General features: G+C 42.1%; 1 pseudogene; it reads right to left on the minus strand.

The window, feature by feature from the left end:
- Positions 1–2030: 2030 nt before the first annotated feature.
- LOC100342076 (heterogeneous nuclear ribonucleoprotein A1 pseudogene) lies at positions 2031–5150 on the minus strand (annotated as a pseudogene).
- Between the last annotated feature and the right edge of the window lie 4359 nt (positions 5151–9509).

Here is a 9509-nt window from a genome sequence, read left to right on the forward strand (position 1 = left end):
TGTAACACTTCCATTTATATTGAAAAATAAATGTAATAGAATGTTAATCATTAGCAATTATAGTTTATGGGCACAAAGTAGTTTATTTTATTGATCTCTGTACTTTTCTAAATTTCCAAAAATTTGCCAAAAATTAAAAATAAATCAGCAAATAACAGAAAAGCCAAAGGAATTTATTTACTCTAAAGTGAAGAAGGTTAAACTAACTCAAGGTAGAAATTATCTTTTATCCATTCTCTATATGGAAAGATTCTCTAACTCATAAATTGCATACCTACCAGAGTATCTTGAAATTTTACTTGGCTGAACTCCAAACCACTGCCAACAAAATCCCTTTCCTCTCTGAACTCCCACCGCCATACCTCCAACTTCCACCTCCTAACTCAACAATGTTGAAAATAGGGGGTGGATATTTGGTGTAGTGGTTACAACGTTCATGACCCATATCAAAATATCTGAGTCACATTCTGGGCTCTGGTTCCTGATTCCAGTTTCCTACAATTGCAGACCCTTGGAGGTGGTTGTGATGGCTTGAGTAATTGGGCTCCTGCCCAGATGTGGGAGACCTGGGTTGAGTTTCCAACTCACAGCTTTTGTCCTCCAATTGCTCCAGGCATACGGGGAGTAAATCAAAAGATAAGAGCCCTTGCTTTATCTCTCTGCTTCTCAAATTTAAAAGACCTTAAAATGTAAAAGAATGTTGAAAATAAAATATATAAAAATAGATACCAGCTTAAGTAAAATGACACCTTAGGGAAGAAAAGTATTATGTTAAATGGCTAAGAAGTTGAGGATTAAATCAATGGTTTGCGTTCAAGCTACTGTGACTCATGTTCCTGAGCTTTTCAGCGTCCAGTACACTGGTGTTCTTTTGATTGATTTTCTGTTGTTTATCATGCAAATAACAGCTCGCTGTGACAGTGATTCTAATATGATGCAGATGCCCATTATTTGGCCTCCAAAGTGTGGTTTGGTTATCTATATAATTGTACTTCCTCAAGTTTCAATCACTTACGAGCTTTCATTGTCACTCTTCAGAGATAAGGCCAAATCCCAAGACTCATCTCTGATTTAAGTTTCTTGGACTAGATCTATTAGGTATGTCTTCCATGAATGTGTTCTTTTTTTTAAGATTTATTTATTCATTTGGAGGCAGAGTTACAGAGACGCAGAAGGAGAGAGAGAGAGAGAGAGAGAGAGAGAGAGAGAGAGGTACTGCTGCTGGTTCACTCCCCAGATGGCTGCAACGGCTGGAGCTGTGCCTATCTGAAGCCAGGAGCCAGGAGCTTCCTCCAGGTCTCCCACATAAGTGCAGGGGCCCAAGGACTTGGGCCATCTTCTACTGATTTTACAGACCATAACAGAGAGCTGGATCAGAAGTGGAGCAGCCAGGACTCGAGCTGGTGTCCATACGGGATGCTGGCACTGCAGGCAGCCACATAGCAGCCCCATTCACTATGCCACAACACTGGCCCTGTGTTTTGTTTTTTTTTTTTTTTACAGACACATTTATTCAGCATCATGATCAGACTATTACATTTAGCAATCAACAGCATGGGTGCAAAAAAAGAAAATATTAAAATCCTTTGTTGGAATACTTTACACTTTCCACAGAACAGCAACTAAAATAACCTGTTATACAATTAGTCACAAATACAGTCCTAGAGTGTTTTTGCCCATACATATGAGTATTGTCTAAAACATGTCTACTTTGTAGCAGCCAGGCCCTGCCACCACAGTGCTTGTCTGAGTTCACAAATCTGTTGTAATCTGTAGCTTCCCTGTCACTTCTCTGGCTCCTCTCCTGCTAAGCTTTATTTCCTGGCAGTTATTAAAACCTTCTGCCACTGCCATAGCTGCTGCTGCTGCTAGAACCACCATAGCCCCTTGATTTCATGGTTTGGAAAAATATTGGCCGCCACCACCCTAGGGGCCAGAGCTTCTGCCTCCAAAATTTCCTCCCTTCATGGGTCCAGAATTTGAAGATTGATTGTTGTAATTGCCAAAATCAGTGTAGCTTCCAGCGCCTCCTAAATGGCTTCCACTACCACCACCAAAGCCACCCCCGCCATTGTTATAGCTGTCATAGCTGCCACTCCCACCATGTCCACTGCCTGGTTTCCATAACCCTGTCCACTGCTTTCATAGCCTCTGCTTCCTCCAGAGTAACCAGGGCCGCCTCCTCCATAACCACCATTATTACCAAACCCATTGTAACCATCCCTACTGCCACCATAACTACCACCACCTCAGCTGCCACCAAGCCACCATGACCACTGAAGTTTCCTCCATGACCCAAGTTGTCAGTGCCACCAAAACCACCTCCACAAAGTTTCTGGAACCACTTGGACCTCTTGGGGTGGATGAAGTGCTGGCCATCTCCTGCATCGACAGGGCCTTCCATACTTCACAGTGTGGTAGCTCTGAGTGACAGTCTTATCCACAGAGTCATGGTTGTCAAAGGTCACAGAAGCAGAGCCCCTCTTCTTGCCGCTGCCTTGGTCAGTCGTGCTCTCCATCTCCTCGATTTTCCCATGCTGTTCAAAATCATCTCGGAGGTGATGCTCTTCAGTGTCTTCTTTAAAGCCTCCAACAAATATCTTTCTCACAGTTAGTTGGGCACCTGGACTTTGGGAATCTTCTCTCGAGACAGCCCTCTTTGGTTCCACAACCCTTCAACCACTTTGTGTGGCCCTGCATTCATAGCTGCATCCTCCTCCTCCACGGTGGCATAGGTGACAAACCCAGAGCCCTGGAACGCTTGGTGTCCGGGTCTCTCACTACCATGCAGTCCGTGAGCGTCCCCGTTGCTCAGAGTGGCTCCTCGGGCTCCCCAGGGTTGTTTGAAAGCTCAGCCCTCTGATGAGAGCTTCCGCAGCTGCTCGGGCTCTGTAGGAGACTCTGACTTGGACATGACGGCCGTGGGAAGAGAGAATTTGATGATGCTTCCTTGGTGGCCTCCATGGGCAGAAAGGGCACGAACGTGTTTGTTAACACACTTGTAAAACAATGCTTGTATTCCAAAATCAGCTTCAACTCTATTTGACTTTAATGTAATCCTACAGACATTTTTGAAACTTCTATGGCACACTCCACTGGGGGGGAAGAATACAAAGTGCAAAAACTTCTACAAAGTGAAATGACTTCTGTCTTCCCCAAATCCATGGTCTGTGTGAGGAAACCAGCATGTGAATGAATACTTATGATGTTCAAAGCTGAGGGGCTGGCACTATGGTGCAGTAGGTTAATCCTCTGCTGCACCGGCATCCCATATGGGCGCCGGTTCTAGTCTAGTCCCAGCTGCTCCTCTTCTGATCCAGCTCTCTGCTGATGGCCTGGGAAGGCGGTGGGAGATGGCCCAAGCACTTGGGCCCCTGTGCCCGTGTGAGAGGCCCGGAAGAAGCTCCTGGCTTCTGATAGGCTCAGCTCTGGCCGTTGTGGTCATTTGGGAAGTGAACCATCAGATGGAAGATACCTTTCTCTGTCTCTCCCTCTCATTTTCTGTAACTCAACCTCTCAAATAAACAAAAATCTTTAAAAACAAAAAAAGCATTTGGAGCTGAACATGAAACTGTAACTAGGGTCTGCATACAGAATTATGACAACATTGAAGAATGGGGGTTTGATTTGCATTTCAGCAGTCACTTTACAAAGGAGACCATATCTGAGCTGAATATCAAAGATGCGTTATCCATATGCAAAGTATGGTAAAAGGAGGAAGACCAAATCTTGGGGACAGAAAGTTGGGAAAGTGAACTGATCTAGTACACATTTTGGAAACACACCAGAGCTTATATCTGGCAGCCCATTCTCTCATTCTTTACAGTAACCCTAATTAGCCACCAGTATTTCATGCAGGTTTGCCAAAAGGGAAGGCTTCATACCCTTCCTCTTAAAATGAGAGTGCCAGAGAGGAAAGAAGAAATATCAGGAAAGATCAAGTATGAGGCTCCGTGCTGTGAAATAAATTGATGTGGAAAACGGGTGCTGATGCAGACACTAAGGAAATCACAAAGGTGTTGAACCTGAATCTGTTCACCAGTGGTTGGGAACAAGAGCATGGGGTAGCTTAATTCTGCTGTGTACTGACTGGACCTCCAACTCCCTTGATTGAGGGCTCTTTCCGGCTGCTACCATCCCTCTCTCCAGCACACACAATAAGCTAGAAGTAACAGGCAAGTAAGGACTACAGGAGCATTTCTCAAAAAACAGCTGACAGGAACCAGTAGACAAATGTTCCCAGTCCCTTCCCTCTGGGACGGGGTGACTCTGAGCCATGTGGCTTACCTGCCCAGCCAGATTAAGCTCTAGTTACCGGGCATGGACACTGTCGATAGCACATCCTTTACTGACTGCCTGCCTTGCCCTTACTTACTTCCCCACTGCCCTACCGGTGTTCCCTAGGCTCACCTCCCAGAGAAATGACTGGGACTTCTTAGTGTACTCCCTGTGGTGATTAGGAAGCAGGTAGGCCAAAGGGAACAAATGAGAATGGAAAAGTGAACGGTTGAAAAGTGGATATAAAAAGCAAAGCAATATGAAAAGGCAGAAAAGACGAAAAGAAACCTTGCCACATCCTGGAGGAGATAAAACAAAAGAATCCAATCTTGAATCCCTGAAAGCAGAGATTTTTAACTTTGTGCATTACAGTCCCCTGGAGAGATTAATAAAAGCAAAAACAAACTAGCCATACTTATACCCATGCAGAAAGTCTGATTGAACTGGTCTGGGTGAGGTTTAAGAGCTTCTGGTATTTATAAAAATTCCCCATGTGATTCAAATGTGCAGTCAGAATGGCAACTTTGAATAGACAAAGGCAGTGTTCAAGAGGTGACAGGGACACAACAAATCTAAATATGCAGACTCTCTCCCGAGTGCCACTCTGATATTCAGTAATTTTACAATGAGGGAAAAGGCAGAAATGCATACTTGTAAGAGTAAGTGACTGAAAATGAATGGGAGAGGAGAAATAAAAAGAAAGCTAAATGGTAAATACCCAAATATCTGTATTACTCTACTTCTAAAGATTTATTTATTTATTTGAAAGGCAGAGTGTGATAGGGGGAGATCTTGCTTTTACTGGTGTCCTCCCCAAACGGTCACAACAGCCAGGAGCCAGGAACACAATCTGGGTCTCCCACATGGGTGGCAGGGTCACAACAACTTGATCTATCCTTGCTGCCTTCCCAGGCGCATTAGCGGAAAGCTGGATCAGAAGCAGAGCAGCCGGGACACAACAGGTGCCCATGTGGGATACCAGTCTTGTATGTGGCGGCTTAACCTGATGCACCACAACACTGGTCCCAATATCTGCTTTATTCTTGAAGGCTTTGGAATTCGACTGTTTTTTTTTTAAAAAATTGATTGGTTGATTTTTCTTTTAGTTTCAGATGAACATGGAATACCTGTACATTTTGGGGGGTATAGTGCAATATTTCAACAGGTAAATACAGAGTAAACAATCCGACATGGGTGTTAACCCTCCCATTTCCTTCATCACTGATTCTAGTTACCCTGCTGTTCCGTGGAACACCAGAACCCATTACCTTCACCCAGTTGCATTTTGTCTCCCATGATCAAATCTTTCTCAATCCCCACACTGTTCCCAGCCTCTAGTAATCACTATTTTAAATTCATATCAACTCTGTGTATATGTGTGTGTGTGTGTAAACACATTCTCTTTATCTGCTAAGTGAAATAAGCCAGAGATAAAAATGCAAATATCATGTTTTCTCTCATATGTGGAAGTTAAATACACACACACACACACACACACACACACAATGGACTATTATTCAACCATAAAACATAATGAAATCTGGACATTTGCAGCAAAATGGATGGAATTGGGTTTTTATTTTAAGTGTATAACCATGCAGAGACTAGTCTAGATTTTATTCATTTGCAAAACATTTTAAAGAGATTTACTTTTTATTTGAGATGCAAAGTTAGAGAGAGAGAGAGAGAAAGGGAGAGAAAGGGAGGAAGAGACACAGAGACGGAGAGGTTTTCCATCTGCTGGTTCACTTCCCAAATGGCTGCTATGGCAGGAGCTGGGCCAATCCAAAGCCAGGAGCCAGGAACTTCATCTGGGTCTCCCATGTGAGTGCAGGGGACAAGTACTTGGGTTATCTTCCACTGCTTTCCCAGGCCATTAACAGGGAGCTGGATTGGAAGTAGAGCAGCCAGGACTCAAACAGACACTCTGATAGATAGGATGCCAGCGTCGCAGGCAGTGTCTTAATGTACTGGGCCACAACATCAACCCCTAAACAAGTTTTCAAGGAAAACATTGACACTGGTCAATGCTTGCTGAGAACTGTGTTGGCAGGGAGTCCTCAAATGGGAACAGATAGAGGATCAGCCTCAAGCATCATTACTGAATGAACTAACGGTTCTTCCTTCAATGAATGAGATGGAAATAAACATTGCGATACATGCAAGTTCCCAAAATTGTATCTCCTCAAAGAGGAGCAAAAAATTAGTGTCACATATATTAGCAGCCTCCTCCCCAAAAGAAATCTCTATCAAGTTTAGAACTTGAAGAAATAATCAGGGAAACTTTTATTCTTCAGTCATCTTTCATTTGCATTGTTAACTTGCCATTTTAAAGATGACTGGTGGTAAATGACATCAGTATGGTGCAATGTAAAGAGTTGGACTTTAAAGTCAAACAAACTTGAATGTGAATCTCATGTCACTAGATGTATGTTCTGATGTATCCTTCACTGGGTTGTTGCCTGGATCAAATAGGACAAATACAGAGCATGTACCCCCCGTGCATAGCAATTACTCATTAAAATAAACGAGTAGCCATAGTAGTAGCAGTAGTGATAATAGTATCAACATTACTCAAAAACTTTTCAGAACCTCATTTTCTATATCTGTAAAGTAAGAAAAAATACAACTTTCTTTCTAAGGGTTCTGAGAGCAAAATTACAAGTGAAATAGCATAGTTAAAATACCTAACCCAGTGTCTGGCTCAAAACAGCCATTCAATTAATGTAGTAGCTGTTGTCATTGGTTTGTGTTTGTGCGTGACCTCATGACCTACCCTCATCATCCCTCACTGTGCCTACCCATCAGGCATTTTTCAAAACATCTGGAGGCTGGTGATTTGGCCAGTAGGCCCATAGTTATCTCTCCACCACAAGGCAGAAGCCATGCAATTCAAAATATCTGTTACCTTCCTAAAGCAGCAGTTAGGGAAGCTGGTTTGGGTCTGGTCCTCCCTCTAAGTTTTCCTTCCTTGATTCCTTTGGCACTTTTTCCTCCATCAGCACTCTAACTGCTGTTAAGCGCTCTTAGTCACTTAGTTGAAAATATAGTATTTTCAACCGAGGGAAGGAAGCCAGACTACTGCTTCAGACAAAGTCTTCAGGGCAGTCTCATCTGGAGACCACTACTCCAAATACACAGACTTGCACAATGCAAGGAACAGCCCAAAGAAACAGATAGCATTGGGGAGAACTGAACTCCTGGGCCCATAAAACACAGGATGAGCCAAGTTATATCAGGTGGGTGGTGAAAAATGGAGACTGCTTCTTGTTTCGTAACTTATTTATAAGTCTCAAGTAACTCCATTTTGCTGAAGGGGACCTTTAATCTTTGAAATAGATCAAAGCCCAGCTTTGATTAAACACCTTTATTGTGAATTTATGAAGTGTCTGCTGCTCCAGAGAAAGTGAATTGTGCGGAGAAATCTGGCCCGTGATGACAAACCCTTACACTGAAGAAACAACCATTTCCTCTTCCACTCCAGTTGCTGAGGTTACCATCTGTTTCGTTCATTTTAAATGTCTTTTTGTTCTAACGTTAACTGTTTGAAATGAGCAATGAATATAGAATAAACATGGTCTAATATTTTTAAACTGTTAAATTCTACAGGACTAGCACCCTCACCATCTCTTGCCTTCTGGCCCAATTCAACAAAATTATGAGATGAAATAGGAGGGGGCTTCAAAACGTTCATAAGCAAGTTCCATTCCCTTTCACTTCTTTTCTCCATGAGCTTCATGAAGCTCCCTAAGATAGCCTGATTCAATCAGCCCACTTAAAAAAGAAAATTTATCTTTTTCCTCTGGGTAGTAAAGTAATAGATGTTCATTGTAAACAAAATGTAGAAATTTTTCAAAGGCCCTGAAGAAAAAAATCTCTCATTGCCCCCCACAGAAATAAACATCATGAGTATGTTGGTGACAATCACTCCTATATTTTCTATGCATTTGTATGTCTCATATAATCAGGATCATAATACACAAATTGCTTTTGTGATCACATTTTTAAGTCTTCCAATGTGTTTTTCAATATGATTTTTCAATGGCTGCATAGTATTCCATCCAACAGAAAACTTAGGTTTGCAGATGCTTGGGGAGTGAACCAGCAGATGGGAGATTCTCTCGCTCTTGCTCTCACTCTCTTGCTCTCTCCCCCTCTCTCTGCCCTTCAAATAAATAAAATAAATGAATAAATAAAAATGGAAACAACTGTGAAATTACTTTTAATAATATACCCTATTTTACTTAATCTATCTTAAATATTATCACTTCAACATGAACTATAAAGAATGTCAATATTTTACATTCTTATACTATTTTTCAAAATCCTTTGTATTTTACACTTAGAGCACATCACAGTTCAGACATTGAATTATCATCAGAAATGCTTAATGCGGCAGTGAAGCCGCTGCTTATGACAACAGCATCCCATATGAGAGTGCCAGTTTGAGTCTTGGCTGCTCCACTTCTGATCCAGCTCCCTGCTGATGGGCCTAGCAATGCAGTGGAAGATGGCCCAAGTATTTGGGCACCTGCCTCCCATGTGGGAGACCCAGATGGAGTTCCTGGCTTTGACCTGGACCAGCACCAAATGTTATGGGCATTTGAGGAATAAACCAGTGGATGGAAGATCTCTTTCTCTCTTCCACCCCCAGCCCCAGTCTGTCAAATAAGTAAATTGAAAAAAAAAAAAAAGAAAAGAAAAAAGAAATATTTGACCAGTATTTAGATTTCATACCATTCATAGTTGATCCACACTCAAGATGTTCCAAATACCCTAAACTTGTTCCAAATACACTTCAAAGCTTTCCAATAGCTCAACCAAATATCAGTTTTTAAGTATTCAATCAAATTAAGTTAAATTCCTGAGTCACACTAGTCATACTTCAAGTGTTCAGAAGCCTCTGTGTGGTTTGTGGCTGTGTATTGGACAGCATTACAGAGGCCAGCTCTTTACGTTTGTGTCTTTTGTATGGCCTACTAGCATTTCATAAGTTATTACATAAATCAGACATTATTAGTGCTGTTTTTAGATGAGGACATGGAAGCTCTGAGAAGCTGTCACTCATAGAAGATCACACTGCTAGAAATTAAGACTCACATCTAGGCATTTGGACCCCAGAGACTGAATAATTCTCCTGTCCAAGTAGCAGAAAGAATAGCAAAATGGAACATCTTCGTTAGGTGTGCAAATATCTGGGACTTTCCTAGACACTTTGCTTTCAGGGCATA

The sequence above is a fragment of the Oryctolagus cuniculus genome, chromosome X, assembly GCF_051225735.1.
Source record: "Oryctolagus cuniculus isolate XC-2025 breed Fujian yellow rabbit chromosome X, ASM5122573v1, whole genome shotgun sequence".
In the NCBI taxonomy this organism is placed as follows: Eukaryota; Metazoa; Chordata; class Mammalia; order Lagomorpha; family Leporidae; genus Oryctolagus; species Oryctolagus cuniculus.